We start from the raw sequence: 22007 nt of genomic DNA on the forward strand, positions 1-22007 counted from the left end.
CTACACTATACATGGACATTAATGAATAGTTTTCATTGAAAACTTTCATATGGCTTAAATTATGGACGTTTAAACCTATTTGTGTGGGAATGGCATGTGTCATACCTTTTCCCCTATGGGGAGAAGACATCTTGACCCAGTCCCTAAAGTCTGAACCAAGAATAGGGCACGTTGATTTTGGCCTGGCCAAAGTTTGTTGGCTGTAGTATGGTGCCCTCATACTCTAACCAAGAAAAGCTAAGAACCATTCCAAGATCAAAACACCGAATTCCCAGGAAGAAAGGATGAATAGTTAGAATAGGATCTGCCATTCACTTCATAGGCCATAACCAAACATTTGGACTGCCTGCCATGTTGCCCTAGAAGCAGTTGGAAGAGAGACTGAATCAGATCTAGCCCGGCCTTCTCAGAGGAATGAGCACTCTTCCGCAAGTCCAGCACAAACTGAGATTGACCCAGTCCCTCAGCCTTCTACTTCAGAACAACCAAGCAACCAGACTAGAGGCTTAATTATAGCTTACAATTGAAATGTAAGATGGTTTTCCAACAGCCGCCCTTTACTTCCAGAGAGCGGGGGCTCTCTGTAGACTTTCCCAAGAGGGATCAGACTGAAATCCCTGCTCTCTTTCTTATTCCTAACTCCATCCAGCAATATTTTTGGGTGCACAAAATTCAGTGGGTAAACCCAAGCAATGAGTTCTGATTAAAGCTCATAACTCAGGCAGTTGATTGAGCTATATACCTTTTCATTCCTAACGCAGTCAAGCAATATTTTTGGGTCCACAAAATTCAGTGATTAACCCAAGCAATGAGTTATGATTAAAGCTCATAACTCTGACACTGCTTCTATAGCATGTTAGACAATTTATTTTATCATCCTTAACCACTTAAGGACCGCCGCATGGCAATGTACGTCGGTGCAGTGGCACCAACAGGCACAAGGGCAGCACAGTGGTGTAGTGGTTAGCACTCTCACCTAGCAGTAAGAAGGGTAACTGGCTCAAATCCCAACCACAACACTACCTGCCTGGAGTTTGCATGTTCTCCCTATACCTGTGTGGGTTTCCTCTGGGTACTCCGGTTTCCTCCCACAATCCAAAGACATGCAGGTAGATTAATTGGCCTCTGTTCAAAATTGGCCCTAGTATATGCATAGGGACCTTGGATTGTGGGCTCCTTGAGGGTAGGGACCAATGTGAGTGTGCAATGTACAGGAATAGGGACAATTGTAGACACTCACTCAGATTGAACTGGATGGACTGGTGTCTTTTTTCAACCTAACTAACTATGAAACTATGAAAGCACGTACATGTACGTGCTCGCCTTCCAGCGGGTGGGGGGTCCGATCGGACCTCCCTCACGCTGGATGCGGCGGTCCGTTTCGCTTCAGGAGCGATCCGGGAGGAGGGGATGGCCGTTGGTCTCTGGCCATCCCCTCTCGATCGCTCCTGGCGAATGAGAAGCTTCCCCCGCTGTGTATAGTAAACACAGGCAGGGAGGAAGTGATGTCATTCTCCTCGGGGCGGTCTTATTGACCGGACTACGAGGAGAACAGTGAAAGTAAGTGTGCACCAACACTACACTGACATGTAGGCACACATAGACACACAAACCCCCCGCCCCCCTCCCCCTCCCAGTCACAGTGTCACTGATTGCAGTGATCATTTATTTATTGATCACTGCATTTAGTGTCAGTTGTGACAGTAAAAGCTGTCAGGGCAGTTAATGTTAGGTCCAGGGTAGCCCCCCTACCCCCCCCCAATAAAGGTTTAACCCCCTGATTGCCCCTAGAGTTAACCCTTTCACCCCCTTTTGCCAGTGTCACTAAGCAATCGTTTTTCTGATCGCTGCATTAGTGTCACTGGTGCCGCTAAGTAGCTAGTTATTTTTTTAGGTTCACCGCCAGGTTTTTATAGCGCTTGGTACCCCAATAACGGTTTTAACCCCCTGATTGCCCCTAGTTAACCCTTTCACCAGCGATCACCGTATAAGTGTCACTGGTGACGCTGGTTAGCCAGTTAGTTATTTAGGTTCCCCGTCAGGTTTTTATTTAGCGCCAGGGACCCCCATATACTACCTAATAAAGATTTTAACCCCCTGATTGCCCCTAGTTAACCCTTTCACCAGTGATCACCGTATAAGTGTTATGGGTGATTCTGGTTAGTTAGTTTGCTTTTTATAGCATCAGGGCACCCACCATTTATTACCCAATAAAGGTTTAAGCCCCTGATCACCCGGCGGGTGATTTCAATTAGGTTTTAGGGTCAGGGTCTGCGTCGCCCAAGGCAGCGCTAGGTTAGTGCCAGTACTGCTAACACCCACGCGAAAAGCTTAAACCTCCCCTAGTGGTATAGAATCTGAACAGATCAATATCTGACTGATCAGATCTATACTAATGTCCCCAGCAGTTTAGGGTTCCAAAAAAACGCATTGTTAGCGGGATCAGCCCAGATACCTGCAAGCACCTGCGTTTTGCCCCTCCGCCCAGCCCACCCAAGTGCAGTATTGATCGATCACTGTCACTTACAAAACACTAAACACATAACTGCAGCATTCGCAGAGTCAGGCCTGATCCCTGCGATTGCTAACAGTTTTTTTGGTAGCGTTTTATATTTAAATCCAGAAGGCAGTGCTTGGTTTTCAGGGTCCCATACGTGGCTAGGCTCCCAAAAAGTCCCACATATGTGGTATCCCCGTACTCAGGAGAAGCAGCAGAATATATATTTGGGGTGCAATTCTACATATAACTATGGCATGTGTGAGCAATATATCATTTAGTGACAACTTTTTGTAAACTTTTTTTTGTATCATTATTCAATCACTTGGGACAAAAAAAAATATTCAATGGGCTCAACATGCCCCTCAGCAATTTCCTTGGGGTGTCTACTTTCCAAAATGGGGTCCTTTGGGGGGTTTTGTGTTGTTTTAGAATTTTATGGCCTTCGAAACTGTGATAGGTAGTGAGGAGTGAAATCAAAAATTTGCACCCTCCGAAATCCTGAAGGCAGTGATTGCACTGAAGGCAGTGATTGGATTTCAGGGTGCCGTACGCGGCTAGACTCCGAAAAAGTCCCACATATGTGGTATCCCTGTACTCAGGTGAAGCAGCAGAATATATTTTGGGGTGCAATTCCACATATAACTATGGCATTTGTGAGCAATATTTCATTTAGTGACAACTTTTTGTAAACCTAGCAACCAGACTAGAGGCTTAATTAAAACAGGTCGTCCACGCCAACAACATATTAAAATAAAGCCTACGGCACCTGGTATTCCCTGACGGTCTCCCATCTAGGTACTAACCAGGCCCGTCCCCGCTTAGCATTCAAGATCAGACAAGATCGGGAACATTAAGGGTAATGTGGCCGTAAGAGGTAATGCTGTCCACTCTCAACCCTCTTGGCAAACGCCAAGATGGTCACCTCGGCAAACGCCAAGATGGTCACCTCGGCAAACAAGCAATAAAATAAAACAGGTCGTCGACGCCATCAACATATAAAAAAAAAGCCTATGACACATGGTATTTCCAAAGGTCTCCCATCCAGGGACTAACCAGGCCCGACCCTGCTTAGCATCCGAGATCAAACTATATCTGGCGCATTCAGGGTGATGTGGGATTAGGCGATCTTGCTTGCCACTCTCAACCCTCTTGACAAACTCCAAGATGGTCACCTCGGCAAACAAGCAGAAAATAAAACAGGTCATCGATGCCAACAACATATTTAAAAAAAATCCTACAGCACCCAATATTCCCAGGCGGTTTCCCATTCAGTTACTGACCAGGCTCGACCCTGCTTAGCATCCGAGATCAGACGATAGCTGGCGCATTCAGGCTGATATGAACATAGGCAATTTTGATCGCCACTCTCAACCCTCTAGACAAAAGCCAAGATGATCCCCTTGGCAAACGAGCAGAAAAATAAAACAGGTCGTCGATGCCAACAACATATTTAAAAAAAGCCTACGGCACCTGGTATTCCCAAAGGTCTCCCATCCAGGGACTAAACAAGGCCAACCCTGCTTAGCATGCGAGATCAGACAAGATAGGGCACATTCATGGTGATGCGGCCTTAGGTGATCTTTCAGTCCACTCTTAACCCTCTTGACAAATGGCAAGATGGTCACCTCAGCAAACAAGCAGAAAAATAAAACAGGTCCTCGACACCAGCAACATATTAAAAAAGACGCCTACAGCACCTGGTATTCCCAGGCGGTCTCACATCCAGCTACTAACCAGGCCCGACCCTGCTTAGCATCCGAAATCAGACGAGATCGGACTCATTCAGGGTGATGAGGCCATAAGCGATCTTTCTTACCACTCTCAATCCTCTTGACAAAGGCCAAGATGGTCACCTCGGAAAACAAGCAGAAAAATAAAACAGTTCGTTGTTGCCAACAACATATTAAAAAAGCCTACAGCACCTGGTACTCCCGAGAGGTCTCCCATCCAGTTACTAACCAGGCCCAACCCTGCCTAACATCCTAAATCAGGCACATTCAGGGTGATGTGGCCGTAGGCAATCTTGCTGGCCACTCTCAACCCTCTTGACAAACGCCAAGATGGTTATCTCGGCAAACAAGCAATAAAATAAAACAGGTCGTCGATGCCAACATCATATTAAAAAAAAGACTACGGCACCTGGTATTCCCATGTGGTCTCCCATACAGGTACTAACCAGGCCCAACGAGATCAGGGAGATGAAGCCGTAGGCGATCTTGCTGGCCACTCTCACCCCTCTTGACAAACGCCAAGATGGTCACCTCGGCAAACAAGCAGTAAAATAAAACAGGTCGTCGATGCCAACAACATATTAAAAAAAAGCCTACGGTACCTGATATTCCTAGGCGATCTCCCATTCAGTTACTAACCAGGCCCGACCCTGCTTAGTATCCGAAGTCAGACGAGATCGGACTCATTCAGGGTGATGAGGCCATAAGCGATCTTCCTTACCACTCTCAATCCTCTTGACAAAGGCCAAGATGGTCACCTCGGAAAACAAGCAGAAAAATAAAACAGTTCGTTGTTGCCAACAACATATTAAAAAAGCCTACAGCACCTGGTACTCCCGAGCGGTCTCCCATCCAGTTACTAACCAGGCCCAACCCTGCCTAACATCCTAAATCAGGCACATTCAGGGTGATGTGGCCGTAGGCAATCTTGCTGGCCACTCTCAACCCTCTTGACAAACGCCAAGATGGTTATCTCGGCAAACAAGCAATAAAATAAAACAGGTCGTCGATGCCAACATCATATTAAAAAAAAGACTACGGCACCTGGTATTCCCATGTGGTCTCCCATACAGGTACTAACCAGGCCCGACACTGCTTAGCATCCAAGATCAAACGAGCTTGAGTGCATTCAGGGTGATGTGGCTGTATGCGAGCTTGGTGGCCACTCTCAACCCTCTTGACAAACGCCAAGATGGGCACCTCGGCAAACAAGCAGAAAAATAAACAGGACGTCGACGACAACAACATATTTAAAAAAGCCTACGGCACCTGGTACTCCCAAGTGTTCTTCCATCCAGGTACTAACCAGGACCGCCCCTGCTTATCATCTGAAATCAGACGAGATCGGGCGCATTCATGGTGATATGGCCGTAGGCTATCTTGCTGGCTACTCTCAACCCTCTTGACAAACGCCAAGGTGGTCACCTCAGCAAAGAAGCAGAAAAATAAAACAGGTCGTCGACGCCAACAACATATTAAAAAAAAGCCTACGGCACCTGGTATTCCCAGCCGGTCTCCCATCCAGGTATTAACCAGGCCCGACCCTGCTTAGCATCCGAGATCAAACGATATCTGGCGCATTCAGGGTGAAATGGCAATCGCATCGCCCCTACCACATGGCATCACATCGAAACCCATCTCCCCCAGCACATCGAATCGCATCTCCCCCAGCACATCGCATCTCCCAAAGCACATCGCATCTCCCAAAGCACATCGCATCACCCCAACATATCGAATCGCATCAGCACATCGAATGGCATCGGCACATCGAATCGATTCGCCCCAACACATCGAATCCCACCGCCCAATCGCATCGCATCTCACCAGAACATCGAATCGCCCCAAAGCACATTGCATCACTCGCAACACATCAAATCGCATCGCCCCCAGCACATCACATCGCACTGCCCCAGCTCATCGCATCTCACCCAGCACATTGCATCACCCCCAGAGCACTCACTTCAGTAGAATTTAGGGAAAGGGCATTGAGGCAGCTCTCACATTTCCTTGAATACAATTTTTTTCTTTGAAGCAGTACCCACCCTGTTCTTAGCTATTTATTGTATCACATGGTGGCACCAGGAAAACGGAAAAGTGTTTCATACTTACCGTAATTTTTTTTTCTGTTTGTTTGCCGAGGTGACCATCTTGGCGTTTGCCAAGAGGGTTGAGAGTGGCCAGCAAGAGCGCCTATGGCCACATCACCCTGAATGCATCCCAATCTCGTCTGATCTTGGATGCTAAGCAGGGTCATGCCTGGGTAGTACCTGTATGGGAGACCGCCTGGGAATACCAGGTGCCGTAGACTTTTTTTTAATATGTTGTTGGCGTCGATGACCTGTTTTATTTTTCTGCTTGTTTGCCAAGGTGACCATCTTGGCGTTTGTCAAGAGGATTGAGAGTGGCCAGCAAGATCGCCTACGGCCACATCACCCTGAATGCTCCCGATCTTATCTTATCTCTTCCATCCAGGTACTAACCAGGCCCGACCCTGCTTAGCATTCGAGATCAGAGGAGATCGGGCGCATTCAGGGTGATGTGGCCGTAGGCGATCTTGCTGGCCACTCTCAACCCTCTTGACAAACACCAAGATGGTCACCTCGGCAAACAAGCAGAAAAAAAAGGACTTTGGCGCCAACATATAAAAAAAAAGCCTAAGGCATCTGATATTCCCAGACGGTCTCCCATCCAGGTACTAACCAGGCCTGACAATGCTTAGCATTCAAGATCAGATGAGATCGGGCACATTCAGGGTGATGTGGCTGCAAGCAATATTGCTGTCCACTCTCAACCCTCTTGACAAACGTCAAGATGATCACCTCGGCAAACAAGCAGAAAAATAAAATCTGGTCGTCTACACAAACAACATATTACAAAAAAGCCTATGCCACCTGTTATTCCCAGGCGGTCTCCCATCCAGGTACTAACCAAGCCGGACCCTGCTTTGCATCCGAGATCAGACAAGATCAAGAGCATTCAGGGTGATGTGGCTGTAGGCAACCTTGCTGGCCACTCTCAACCCTCTTGACAAACACCAAGATGGTCACTTCGGCAAATCAGTAGAAAAATATAACAGGTTGTCGACGCCAACAACATATTAAAAAAAAGCCTACGGCACCTGGTATTCCCAAGCGGTCTTCCATCCAGGTACTAACCAGGCCCGACACTGCTTAGCATTCGAGATCAGACGAGATAAGATAAGATCGGGAGCATTCAGGGTGATATGGCCTTTGGCGATCTTGCTAGCCACTCTCAACCCTCTTCACAAAAGCTAAGATATTCACCTCGGCAAACAAGCAGAAAAATAAAACTTTGTCAACGCCAACAACATATTAAAAAAAACTCTGGCACCTGTTATTACCAGGCGGTTTCCCATCCAGGTACTTACGAGGCCCGACCCTGCTTAGCATCCGAGATCAGACGAGATAAGACAAGATCGGGAGCATTTAGGGTGATGTGGCGGTAGGCGATCTTGCTGGCCACTCTCAATCCTCTTGACAAACGCCAAGATCGTCACCTCGGCAAGCAGCAGAAAAATAAAAGCCTATAGCACCTGATATTCCCAGGCGGTCTCCAATCCAGGTACTAACCAGGCCCGACCCTGCTTAGAATCCGAGATCAGACAAGATCGGGCGCACTGATGTTGATGTGGCCATAAGCGATCTTGCTGGTCACTCTCAACCCTCTTGACAAATGCCAACATGGTCACCTCGGCAAACAAGCAGAAAAATAAAACAGGTCATCGACGCCAACAACATATTAAAAAAAAGCCTACGGCACCTGGTATTCCCAAGCGGTCTCCCATCCAGGTACTAACCAAGCCCGTCCCTGCTTAGTATCCGAGATCAGACGAGATGGGGTGCATTCAGGGTGATGTGGCTATAATAGATCTTGCTGGCCACTCTCAACCCTCTTGACAAACAGCAAGATGGTCAGCTCGGCAAACAAGCAGAAAATAAAACAGGTCGTCGACGCCAACAACATTAAAAAAAGCCTACAGGTCCTGGTATTCCCAGGCGGTCCCCCATACAGGTAATAACCAGGCCCAACCCTGCTTAGCATCCGAGATCAGACGTATTCAAGATGATGTGGCCATAGGTGATCTTGATTGCCACACTCAACCCTCTTGACAAAAGCCAAGATGGTCACCCCGGCAAACAAGCAGAAAAATAAAACAGGTCGTCGACGCCAAAAACATATTAAAAAGAAGCCTATGGCACCTGGTATATCCAAGGCAGTCTCCCATCCAGGTACTAACAAGGCCTGATCTTGCTTAGCATCTGAGAACAGACGAGATCGGGCACATGCAGGGTGATGTGACCATAGGTAATCTTGCTGGCCCCTCTCAACCCTCTTGATAAACACCAAGATGGTCACCTCGGCAAAAAAGCAGAAAAATAAAACGGGTCATCGACGGCAACAACATATTAAAAAATAAAGCCTGTGGCACCCAGTATTCACAGGTGGTCTCCCATCCAGGTATTAACCAGGCCCAACCCTGCTTATCATCTAAAAATAGACAAGATCAGGCGCATTCAGGGTGATGTGGCCGTAGGTGATCTTGCTGGCCACTCTCAACCCTCTTGACAAATGCAAAGATGGTCACCTCTGCAAACAAGCAGAAAAACAAGACATGTCGTCGACGCCAACAACATATTAAAAAAAATCTATGGAACCTAGCAGTCCGAGGCGGTCTCCCATCCAAGTACTAACCAGGCCTGACCCTGTTTAGCATCCGAGATCAGATGGTATCGGGCTCATTCAGGGTGATGTGGCCACAGGGGATCAGTTTAAACAATCCAAGAAAGAGAATGAGGGACAATTAAATGATGGAATTTTCAATTTGAGCCAGGTACAACTAAATACTAATGAATTGCATATCTTAAATACGGGTCTTAAATGTGTGCCGAGAAAAGTTATGAACAAATTCGAGGTATACATGGATATCCATAGGTATATACGTACTTTAAACATCAAGAAATATTTTATGATGCATCCCATTAAGACACATCCAACAGACAAAAGAGGGCCCACCCAGAGTGATAGTGGATTGAAGAATCGTTCCCTATTTAACCCCCAGATTGCGAGTAATCACTTTGTAGAGGTATTCAAAAACCTAGTATTGAATGATTTAGAAGAATTACCCCTCAAGAAAGGGGTTAATGCTAGGCATTTTAAAGATGGAATTAATTCCCTAGAGGAGAAAAAAAGAAATTATTATACGACCGACTGATAAGGGGGGTGGGGTTGTCATTTTGGATAGGTCCTTTTATGATAATCAATTAAAGGAGCTATTTAGTGATACCACCACATATAAGAAGTTGGATGCAGACCCTACGAACCAATATAAAAGTCAGTTGGAGGCCCTAATTCAATGGGGTTATGGGAAGGGGGTGTTGAATATCAAAGAAGGTAAATATTTAGTTCCCAGCGCTTGCAGAATACCAGTGATCTATACCCTACCTAAAATCCACAAGGACCTGGAGGTTCCCCCTACACGTCCAATTGTGAACGGGATTGGGTCAGTGACGGCTAGGTTGGGGGAATATTTGGACAAATCCCTCCAACCTAGTGTCAAAAATACATCAGCGTATCTGAGGGATACCACTGATCTTCTTAAAGCATTGAGTGAAGTATCTGTTCCCCCGATGGCGGAAGTACATCTGGTGACAGCGGATGTATCAAGCTTGTATACTATCATCCAACATCATAATGCCCTACTGGCCCTGAATTGGGCGATGAGTAGGAGGGAGGATGTCCCCCATGCTCGGAAGGTATTTGTGGGCCAGGCTTTGGAGTTTTGCATGACCCACAACTACTTCTGGTATGGGGGTATGTTTTATTACCAATGTGTTGGTGTGGCAATGGGGGCAAAGTATGCTCCCATTATGAATAAACCTCAACAGTTAATCTTCTATCATAGATTTATAGACGATCTGTTTTTTATTTGGGTTGGCACCGAACAATCAGCTAGGAAGTTCATTGAAAGATTGAACTCCAACTCCAATAATATCAGATTGGACTTCAATATCAGCTCTAAGAGTGTAAACTTTTTGGACCTCACCATAGAAAGGAAGGGGAGCCAGTTGAAGACTACTGTATTTTTCAAGACCACGGACCGGAATAGTTTTTTATCCACAAGAAGTGGGCATCATCCCTCTTGGATCAGGAACATCCCGAAAGGGCAGTTCTTGAGGGTTCGTCTCAATTGTACTACTGATGAGGACTATGCCACCCAGTCCGAGGTCTTGAGAAGGAGGTTTTTACAGAAGGGTTATGATGTGACCGATCTGGACACCACTATTAAGGAGATTGCCAACATACCTAGGGACACCTGTCTTCAGGGATCCCATAAGGGGAGGGATGAGATACAACACCAGTTTAAATTTCTATCAGGTTATCACCACCAATATAGGGAGATTGAACAGATCTTTGCTAAACATTGGCATATTTTAGGGAAAGATAAGCATCTAGGACCATCTCTACCGAGCCGCCCCAAGTTCATCTATAGAAGGGCCCCCTAGTATAGGGGACAAGATTGTTAAAAAGATAATTGATCCCCGGTGAGACAGACCATGTCTAGTGAATTGAAGGGGTTCTTTGCATGCAGAAGATGCATTTGTTGTAAAACCGTCCGATGCCTTAGTAGGGGGGTCACTACGGTAACCAATGGAGTGGGAGAAACTTTTCACATAAATGAATTTATGACATGTAATATGTCATATGTGGTATATTTATTATGGTGCCCCTGTAAGTTGTTTTATGTGGGTCGTACTAAGAGGTTATTGAGGATACGGTTCTCTGAACATTTAGCCAACATCCGGAAGGGTTATCAGGATCACAGTGTATCTTTACATTTTAAAGAGTGTCACCAACAAGACCCTAGCCTTTTACAGTTTTATGGCATAGATCATGTATACCCCTCGTGGAGGGGCTCTAATCGGGTGAGGGAATTATCCCAGAGAGAAACTAAATGGATCTTTTTGATGAAAAGCTTGACACCAAGGGGAATGAACATTGAATTGGATGTGAACTGCTTTATTAGCAATTCGTGATACCCTATTAACTGTTTGTGTATTGGGAATATGGGGTGGAATATCCATATGTGACCTATGGGAGTGGGACCCCTAGTGGTTTAGTTGACAGTGTTTGAATATGCTGGCCTTAGAGAAATGGGAACTCAGGCAGGGGCAGTTGATTGGGGGGTGCAATCATGAAGTGGGGTGACTGGAGTAGAATATTTGTTCATTTGTTCCAAATAGAAATAACCAGAGTAGTCTTCTATTAAAAGTTGTTTAATTTTAATTATAATTTTGTCATGTATATGTGTGGATGATTGCACAATGTGCATATTCACATATATATAAAGATATTAGAGCGACTATATCGGTGCGATTGTATAATACACGCGCACTGATGTGGTCGCACGTTTGCATACAAATATATTTGTATTTGTATATATAAGGTTTTATATGTTTTATTTGCTTTAGTTTGTTTTTAAATTTTACATATGCGATTTTATTTTATTGATTATTGTGCAATAACATATTTTTGGGGGGGTGACATACACCACTATGACTGTATATGGAGTATAGCATGTTATTGTGAACTTTGAGGCACTGGTGACACAGGGATACGTTATTTATTTTTAATAGATGGGGATATGAGAATATGCTCAACTTATTTGTGTGTTGCGCTGTTGTCACTAGCATAAACTAGCCTTTTAGTCTATGATCTGTATGGATATTGCTGGCATGGACAGTAATATCATCTGTACAGCTGTCTCCGGGATGGGTGGGATTTATTTGCATACTCGTTTGCGTTATGTGGCTGAGTGTTGGTCGGAGCATGGATGCTATCATCTGCCTTCTGGACCTGATGCCCATGGGAGAACGACGCATGTGCGATCGAATTTGTGCTGACGGTGAGAGCAGGGAGGGGAAGCTCGGACACGTCATGCATTCCCTGGTAAGTGGAGTGAGGGGTTGGCGCATGCGCGGTGGCGGTACACGGAGTGTCTGACGGCTGATGAGCCGAGAAGTTTGTGAAGGGGAAATTGGTAGCGACTGCGCATGCGCGACCGGGCGATGACGTGCGGGATTGTGAACAGCTGCTTGTCTGCAATCTCCCGTACGTCGCGCTATCTGACCGGGTCTGGGGACTCAGGGGGTGGCTCTGCTTAGATGTGGGTGGCTCTATTTAATCAAAGAAGGCAGGCTTTAGACTTAGATTGGTGTAATGTGGGCGTGATTAGCTGCATTGCCATTATAGGATGGTTGCCATTACAATAAAAGGCGGAACTGGGAGCCAGATAGCCAATCCCATGATTAAGTCCTATGACGAAACATGTCGGGGGCGTGGCTATCTGGCAACTATCTTTGATTCATTGAACACTGCAACCAAGGTGGAAGAGTGTGTGTAACACGAGGAATAGAACTGGAGAGAGTGTGGCGCTGGGTTCAAACTGAGAACTTCGCTGTGGGGTACCATACAGCAGAAGGAAGGGTGAGAGACAGTATTTATGCTGCTAAATCTGACCAGTATCCACTGTGACCACCAATGCCTTGGAGTGAAGTACGCTGTTGTGAAGGATTGGAGTGATTTTGAAGTGCTTTTATTCAAGTTTTGTTCATGTGAATGCATTAATGAGTGGCTTTTAAAGTTTGCAATTAAAGATATTTTACAGTGTTGCACTATGGGAGGTCTCTCTTTTTCTCTCTGAGGTATTTTGAGGGATAACCTTATTGGAGCCTGAAAAGAGGAGAAACACTGACTGAGTGCTGAACATCTACTGTCTTCATTTAAGTGATTTAAACGCCTGTTGAGCTTGGCACGAGAGTGCTGAGCGCTGTAGCTGGTGAGTGCTCCAACAAGGGGGGTCACTGTCACGGCTGGTGTGGTGAAGGTTTTTATCATTTTATGGACACTGGCAAGAACTGCACATGAAAAGGATTTAACTGTCCTTTCTATCTCCCCTTTTTTTGGACTTTTGCTTCTATATAAAAATTATACACATTCGCACGTTGCGGTTTAGGGATAATCAAAATCGTTGTGTTGCTCATTAATATTTCAAAGGAAGTGTATATGTTTGTTTTTATATATATATATATATATATATATATATATATATATATATATATATATATATATATATATATAATATATATTTCTTACTTATAAAATATATTTTTTTGGGTTAATCACAGTTAGGGTGTCATTTATACACATCCTACAACAGTTAGGCTGTCACTTGCACATATCTTATAGAGAATTGTATATATTTTCCCATTCTATTTATTTGACTTGATGTAGTTTTGTGGGAGAAATACAAAATACAGGGTGAGGGGCAGAACCTATATAGGGAGTGTCTGCACTAATTAAGCGTCACAAGGTGATATTGATCTGACAAATTGGAGTTGTTGATTTATATTTACTTTTTGATCTATTTTGCAAATATGACCTGTAGGTTTGTAAAGCTCACCATCCCTGTGCTGACTTCCTCCTGGGGCTGTACCTCTGCTGTGCATATTATGAGGGGCTCCCACCATCCCTGTGCTATGCTGACTTCCTCCTGGGGCTGCTAATTATGAGGGGCTCCCACCATCCCTGTGCTGTGCTGACTTCCTCCTGGGGCTGTACCTCTGCTGTGCATATTTTGAGGGGCTCCCACCAACCCTGTGCTATGCTCATTATAAGGGGCTCCCACCATCCCTGTGCTATGCTGACTTCCTCCTGGGGCTGCTCATTATAAGGGGTTCCCACCATCCCTGTGCTATGCTGACTTCCTCCTGGGGCTGTACCTTTGCTGTGCATATTATGAGGGGCCCCCGCCATCCCTGTGCTATGCTTATTATGAGGGGCTCCCACCATCCTTGTGCTGTGCTGACTTCCTCCTGGGGCTGCTTATTATGATGGGCTCTCACCATCCCAGTGCTATGCTGACTTACTCCTGGGGCTGTACCTCTGCTGTGCATATTATGAGGGGCTCCCACCATCCCTGTGCTGTGCTGACTTCCTCCTGGGGCTGTACCTCTGCTGTGCATATTATGAGGGGCCCCCGCCATCCCTGTGCTATGCTTATTATGAGGGGCTCCCACCATCCTTGTGCTGTGCTGACTTCCTCCTGGGGCTGCTTATTATGATGGGCTCTCACCATCCCTGTGCTATGCTGGCTTACTCCTGGGGCTGTACCTCTGCTGTGCATATTATAAGGGGCTCCCACCATCCCTGTGCTGACTTCCTCCTGGGGCTGTACCTCTGCTGTGCATATTATGAGGGGCTCCCACCATCCCTGTGCTATGCTCATTATGAGGGGCTCCCACCATCCCTGTGCTATGCTGACTTCCTCCTGGGGCTGCTCATTATGAGGGGCTTCCACCATCCCTGTGCTGTGCTGACTTCCTCCTGGGGCTGCTTATTATGAAGGGCTCCCACCATCCCTGTGCTATGCTGACTTCCTCCTGGGGCTGTACCTCTGCTGTGCATATTATGAGGGGCTCCCACCATCCCTGTGCTATGCTCATTATGAGGGGCTCCCACCATCCCTGTGCTGTGCTGACTTCCTCCTGGGGCTGCTTATTATGAGGGGCTCCCACCATCCCTGTGCTATGCTGACTTACTCCTGGGGCTGTACCTCTGCTGTGCATATTATGAGGGACTCCCACCATCCCTGTGCTATGCTTATCATGAGGGGCTCCCACCATCCCTGTGCTATGCTCATTATGAGGGGCTCCCAGCATCCCTGTGCTATGCTGACTTACTCCTGGGGCTGCTTACGGTGCAGGTGTCAGTGCTGTATATCACGGTGCTGGTGTCAGTGCTGTATATCACGGTGCTGGTGTCAGTGCTTTATGTCACGCTGCTGATGTCAGCGCTCTCTATCACGGTGCAGGTGTCATTGCTGTATGTCACGCTGCTGATGTCAGTGCTCTCTATCACGGTGCTGGTGTCAGATCACTCTATCACGGTGCAGGTGTCATTGCTGTATGTCACGCTGCTGATGTCAGTGCTCTCTATCATGGTGCTGGTGTCAGATCACTCTATCACGGTGCAGGTGTCATTGCTGTATGTCATGCTGCTGGTGATCATCTCCTGCACCCTCTTCTTTGCCTACCCTGACCTTCCTCCATTGCCTTCATGCGCTCCACAGTCGTGAATTGTCACAATTTCACATATAAAAAAAGAATGCTTGTAGTCGTCGATCCCAGATTCACCTCATACATGTGTTATGTCATTGGCCATGTGGTGGGACTATGTTTGCACAGCTAGTAATTATTTTGTGGCTGCAAATTTGACCTGTAGGTTTGCAAAGTTCTCCTCCCATTGAAGTCAATGGGGCCTGCCGCGAACGTTACGGTTCGCGAACTATCGGTCGCGTTCGCGAAACGTCCCGTCGGAAGTTCGTCCATCAATACTAACCAGGCCCAACCCTGCTTAGCATCCGAGATCGGACGAGATCGGGCGCTTTTAAGGTGATGTGGCTGTAGGCAATCTTGCTGGCCACTCTCAACCCTCTTGACAAACGCCAAGATGGTCACCTCTGCAATCAAGCAAAAAAAGAAAACAGGTCATCGACGTCAACAACATATTAAAGAAATAGCCTATGGCACCTGGTATTCCCAGATGGTTTGTAAGAGGGGGGTACTGGGGGGTAGGTTTGGGTGGGCCTAAAAATCATATAAATCATGGATCCTGTATATCCTGGATCAGGGATAAGGCTAGTAAGGGGGGTATCACTTGATAAATTGACCACCCAATGCCTGCAATATTGTAAGGTAGTGAACGGGCTCCTGCTTTCAGGGTAGTATGATGTTTAGTAAAGTATATAGAATTACTAGCTCCTCTATGATGATATGAGGTCTGCAATATGAAGAATAGTTCATATAAGGCATAGAGGTAAGTGCTAATATAAATGTTGCAGCAGGGCACAAGATCAGATCAGTCACTAAAATATAGCAAGTGCTCTGTTCGATGTATACTTTACTGATAGGTGTCTCGGGTCCTTCTGGGCGCTCATTCGGCTGTGGTAATGTTCAGTTAGAGAGTAAAAGGCTACAACTATATGGGATCCGAGCAGGAATGGTGTCTAGTCGAGTGTGTGCGTTGAATGCTCTCTCGTCTGACGGATTGGAGGCCCAGGACTGCTCCAGGTAGAAATCATGGTGGTAACCGGAGTCGGGGATATTGAAGCTAGTGTAAGTGTCTGTAGTGTTTCAAGGCAGGTGAGTAAGGGAATGGTCCATATGCACGGCAGAGGAAAGGAGAGCGGCACTAGGCAGGGTATGAAGCATGTAGGCTAATCCACCGTCGCATGGGTGTCCCGGAGCTCTCGTGAGGCGACAGGTCTAGCGGTCCCTGCGTGCTCTGTGAGGTAGCGGGGCCGAAGTCGGGCTCGTCGGTGGGTGGCGGGGTCGGTGTCCCCCAAGTGGTCTGAAGGTGGATGGCGACCTATGTCTGGGAGATCTGGACAGTTGAGTTTCCATGAGATCTTCAGTGCTGTGGGTGTTGGGTGAAATGTGGACCCGAAAATCTCACAAAATTGTCATATTATCAGTTTATTTCTCACACACAGCATATGCATACCACAAATTACACCCCAAAACACATTCTGCTATTACTCCCGAGTACGGCAATACCACATGTGTGAGACTTTTACACAGTGTGGCCACATACAGAGGCCCAACATGCAGGGAGCACCATCAGGCGTTCTGGAGCACCCAGGACAATTCTGACATTTCTTTCCTACATGTAAAAATCATCATTTATTTGCTAGAAAATTACATAAAATCCCAAAACATTATATATGTTTTTTTAGCAAACACCCTGGAGAATACAATGGTGGTTGTTGCAACTTTTTATCTCGCACGGTATTTGCACAGCAATTTTTCAAATGCTTTTTTTTGGAAAAAAAACAGTTTTGTGCTTAAAAATAAAAACACAGTAAAGTTAGCCCAATTTTTGCATAATGTGAAAGATGAAGTTACGCTGAGTAAATAGTTACCTAACATGTCACTCTTCAAAATTGCACACGCTCGTGGAATGGCGCCAAGCGTCTCTACTTAAAAATCCCCATAGGCGATGATTGAATTTTTTTTTACTGGTTATATGTTTTGAGTATAACGGCAGGGGTGAAAGCACAGCATCACATTATTAAAGGAAGTAGAGCCCATTAAGTTATGGGCGGAAAGAAATTTGTTGGATTTAAAGGCAGTTTACCTTTCGGGCCGTTTGAATCAGCAGGCGGATCGCCTATCACGTTGTTTTCCAGACAGCAACGAGTGGGCAGTGCACCCATCAGAGTTCAGTTGGATCATGAGTCTGCAGAAGCCACCAGAAATAGATCTTTTTGCTTCTCCAATGAATGCGAAGCTGCCGAGATTTCCATCCCGTCTGCCTAATCCCCGTGCAGAAGCAGTAGATGCCCTCTCGAGTCTGTGGCGATGCGAGACCGCATATGCGTTTCCCGCCAGACCCTTGATCGCAAAGTTTTTAATCAGATTATCGATGGAGCCAGTCAGAGTGATAGCTATTCTGCCGTACTGGCCAAAGAGGCTGTGGTTCCCTTGGGCAGTGAACCTCAGCGTATGCCCCGCCGTTCAAGATCCCAGTGTTCCCGCAGCTTCTCTCACAGGGGAAATTGGTGCACCCAGCTGCTCACAAACTGAATCTACATCTTTGGATCTTGAGCGGCAGAATTTCATTAGGATTCTCAGTGGGGGTGATTTCTACTCTCCTAAAATCTAGGAAACCTTCCACGAACTTTATCTATTCTAAAATATGGAATACATTTAAAACATTTGCAGAAAGTAAGCAGTGGGACCCCACCACTCCGTTCACCTCAGTAGTTTTGGAGTTTCTGCAGAATGGTTTAGATCTGTGGCTCAGTTTAACCAGTAGAGACCCGCGCTATAGCCAAATGACGGCTACAGCGTGGACCCCCTTTGCCGGGGTGACGTCTATTGACGTCGTCCCGTGCACGAGCGGCATGCGCGTCTACGAGACTCGCCTGATCACAGATCCAAGCAAGGGGTCGATCCCGACCCCTTACCATGTGATCAGCTGTCAGCCAATGACAGCTGATCATGTGATACAACGGAGCCGGTAATCGGCTATTTTTCCTCCTCGCGCTGACAGCGGGAGAAGAAAAAAAAAGAGCCGTTCACCGGCGGCCGTGATCGGGACATCAGTCCCGATCACGGCCAGCTTACCAGTACCCACCTGCCCCCTGCCAGTGCCACCTCTGTAATAAAAAAAGTGCCCCCCAGCAGTGCCCATAATGCCACCCAGCAGTGCCCACAGTGCCACCCATCAGTGCCCACAATCTGCCTCAACAACGGTGCTGCACCTCAGTGCCACATATCCGTGCTCATCAGTGTCATCTACCAGTGCCCATCAGTGCCGCCCATCAGTGCCCAGCAGTGCCACCTATCAGTGCCACCTATCAGTGCCCATCAGTCCCATATATCAGTGGTACCTATTAGTGCCACCCATCCGTGCCATCTTATCTGTGCTCATCTTTGCCCATCAGTACTGCCTTATCTGTGCCTATCGGTGCCACTTTATCTGTGCCCATCAGTGCCACTTTATCTGTGCCTATTAGTGCCGCCTTAACTATGCCTATCAGTGCCCACCAGTGCAGCCTATCAGTGCCCACCAGTGCCGCCTCATCAGTGCACTTCAATGAAGGAGAAAAATGACCTGTTTGCAAAATTTTATAACAAACTATTAAACATGATTTTTTTTTTGCATCTTTTTTTGGTTTGTTTAGCAAAAAATAAAACTCCCAGCTGTAATTAAATACCACCAAAAGAAAGCTCTATTTGTGGGAAAAAAATGATAAAAATTTCATTTGGGTACGGTGTTGTATGACCGCGCAATTGTCATTCAAAGTGCATCAGCGCTCAAAGCTGAAAATTGGTCTGGGCAGGAGGGGGGTTTAAGTGCCCAGTAAGCAAGTGGTTAAAGTGGTGCTCAGGCCAAAATTACACTTTTTAAATAAAAATACCCCTATAATACACAAGCTTAATGTATTCAGTAAAGTTGGTCTGTAAACTAAGGTCCGTTTTGTTAGGTTATTACAGCATTTTGAAAGTTTATAAACTAGCAGCAGACTGTGGCCATCTTAAGTGTGGGCATCTGAAGCCAGACCGTATTTCTTCCTGGATTTCAGCCTTGCAGATCTCGCACATGCTCAATGCTGCACAAGTAGTATAATAAGTTTCAGGTCAGGTTTCCATGGCAACGGCAGTGTTAGAGGAAGTTGCCACCCATATCTATGCAAACCCCTCCTCCCTCCAGGAACCAGTAAATATACTGCATGTACAAGGAATATTATTCAAGAAACACACACACACACACACACTATATATATATATATATATCATGTTCTGTACATATATACACACACATATCTACACTCAGCTGATACTTTTTTCTGTACAGCTTTTCATTTAAAAAGAAAAAAATAATAATCACAGCAACACAATTCATTTATGCATCTAGACGTATTGAAGACGACTTTATGAAGTTCAAACTGTGCATATTCATTTTGAAAAATTGTGCTTGTGTTTTGGTGTTAGGCCCCTTTCACACGGGATGGATCAGTAATGATCCGCCCCGTGATGATCCGCTTGCTCAGCGGGGATCGCTCTGTTGTCCCCGCTGAGCCGGAGGATAACAGGGCGGTCCCAGTACACTGTGCATGGACCGCCCTGTCAGCTCTCCGCTCTCCTCTATGGGGGATTGTCTGTCCGTGTTCATCCGATCCGCTCTGCAGACGGATAGAAAAATAGGATTTTCCTCCGTCTGCAGAATCGGACAATTGCGGAGGCGGACGATATCGGGTGTTTGCGGATGTTCATCCACCGACACCCGCTATCCCATAGGAATGCATGTATGTCCGTACTTCATCCGCAAACAGATGGATGAAATACGCACATAATGTCCGCATGTGTGAATGGGGCCTTAGATGGGATGGTGGGAGTATTTAAAAAAAAACTTCTTATTTACAACTATTTGCACAAACAACTTTCTCTATGTTACATAGATAATCGGGTTAAAAATAAGAAAATATTCCCCCAGCACATCGATCCCCCTCCCCGTAAAATCGCATCGCCCCAGCACATTGCATCACAACGCCCCCAGCACATCGAATCGCATCTCCCCCAACACTTCTCATCGCATCGCCCAAAGCACATTGCATCACCGTCGACACATCAAATCGCATCAGAACATCGGATCGCGTCGCCCCCAACAGATCGCATCAAATCGCATCACCCAAGCACATCGCATTGAATCGCCGCAGCACATTGAATCGCATCTCTCCCAGAACATCAAATCGCAACACCCAAGCACATCGCATCGCATCTCCCCCAGAACATCGAATCACATCACCCCAGCACATTGCATCACCCCCAACACTTTGAATTGCATAAGCACATCGAATCGCATCGCCCCAGCACATCTCATCGCCCCAGCAAATAGAATCGCATCTCCCCCATCACATTGCATCTCCCCCAGCACATTGCATCACCCCCAGCGCATCGAAATGCCCAAAGCACATTGCATCACCTACAACACATCGAATCGCATCAGCACATAAAATCGCTTCGCCCCACCATATCGCATCGAAATGCATCGCCCAAGCACATCGCATCGCCTCAGCACATCGAATCGCATCTCCCCAGAACATCGGATCGCATCTCCCCCAGCACATCGAATCGCCCCAGCACATCGCATCGCCCAAAGCACATTGCATCACCCCAACACATCAAATCGCATCACAACATCGAATCGCGCCGCCCCCAACACATCGCATCTAATCACATCACCCAAGCACATCGCATTGAATTGCCCCACCACATCAAATTGCATCTCCCCAGAACATCGAATCACATCACCCCAGCACATTGTATTACCCCCAACACTTCGAATTGCATCATCACATGGAATCGCGTCGCCCCAGCAAATCGAAACGCATCTCCCCCAGCACATTGCATCTCCCAGCACATCGAATCGCCCCAGCACATCGAATCGCCCCAAAGCACATTGCATCACCCCCAAAACATCGAATCACATCAGCACATCAAATCGGTTTGCCCCACCACATAGCATCAAAACGCATTGCCCAAGCACATCGCATCGCCCCAGCACATCAAATCGCATCACCCATCGCATCGAATCGCATCACCCAAGCACATCGCATTGAATCGCCCCAGCACATAGAATTGCATCTCCCCCAGAACATCGAATCGCATCACCCCAGCACACTGCATCACCCCCAACACTTCGAATTGCATCAGCACATCGAATCGCATAGCCCCAGCACATCTCATCGCCCCCAGCACATCTCATCTCCCCAGCAAATCGAATCGCATCTCCCCCAGCACATTGCATCTCCCCCAGCACATCGAATTGCCCCAGCGCATCAATTCGCCCAAAGCACATTGCATCACCCCCAACACATCGAATCACATCAGCACATCGAATCGCTTTGCCCCACCACATTGCATCGAAACGCATCACCCAAGCACATCGTATCGCCCCAGCACATCGAATCGCATCTCCCCAGAACATCGAATCGCATAACCCCCAGCACATTGCATCACCCCAGCACATCGAATCGCCCCCAGCACATCACATTGGCCCCAGCACAACGAATTGCATCTCCCCAGCACATCGCATCGCCCAAAGCACATTGCATCACCCCCAAAACATCGAATCGCATCAGCACATCGAATCGCTTCACCCCAACATATCGAATCCCATCGCCCAATCGC

General features: G+C 46.8%; 8 pseudogenes; 1 reads left to right on the forward strand and 7 right to left on the reverse strand.

The window, feature by feature from the left end:
• Positions 1 to 3254: 3254 nt before the first annotated feature.
• On the reverse strand, positions 3255 to 3373 carry LOC143957476 (5S ribosomal RNA; annotated as a pseudogene).
• Positions 3374 to 4185: 812 nt separating this feature from the next.
• LOC143957451 (5S ribosomal RNA) lies at positions 4186 to 4304 on the reverse strand (annotated as a pseudogene).
• Positions 4305 to 5262: 958 nt separating this feature from the next.
• Positions 5263 to 5381, reverse strand: LOC143957343 (5S ribosomal RNA; annotated as a pseudogene).
• Positions 5382 to 5487: 106 nt separating this feature from the next.
• Positions 5488 to 5606, reverse strand: LOC143957447 (5S ribosomal RNA; annotated as a pseudogene).
• A 108-nt stretch (positions 5607 to 5714) lies between these two features.
• LOC143957656 (5S ribosomal RNA) lies at positions 5715 to 5833 on the reverse strand (annotated as a pseudogene).
• Positions 5834 to 6418: 585 nt separating this feature from the next.
• Positions 6419 to 6538, forward strand: LOC143957666 (5S ribosomal RNA; annotated as a pseudogene).
• A 798-nt stretch (positions 6539 to 7336) lies between these two features.
• Positions 7337 to 7465, reverse strand: LOC143957430 (5S ribosomal RNA; annotated as a pseudogene).
• A 533-nt stretch (positions 7466 to 7998) lies between these two features.
• Positions 7999 to 8117, reverse strand: LOC143957428 (5S ribosomal RNA; annotated as a pseudogene).
• Positions 8118 to 22007: the final 13890 nt, after the last annotated feature.

The sequence above is a fragment of the Lithobates pipiens genome, unplaced genomic scaffold, assembly GCF_037356315.1.
Source record: "Lithobates pipiens isolate NorthernLeopardFrog02 unplaced genomic scaffold, aLitPip1_a1.2 Scaffold_52, whole genome shotgun sequence".
Lineage (NCBI taxonomy): Eukaryota > Metazoa > Chordata > Amphibia > Anura > Ranidae > Lithobates > Lithobates pipiens.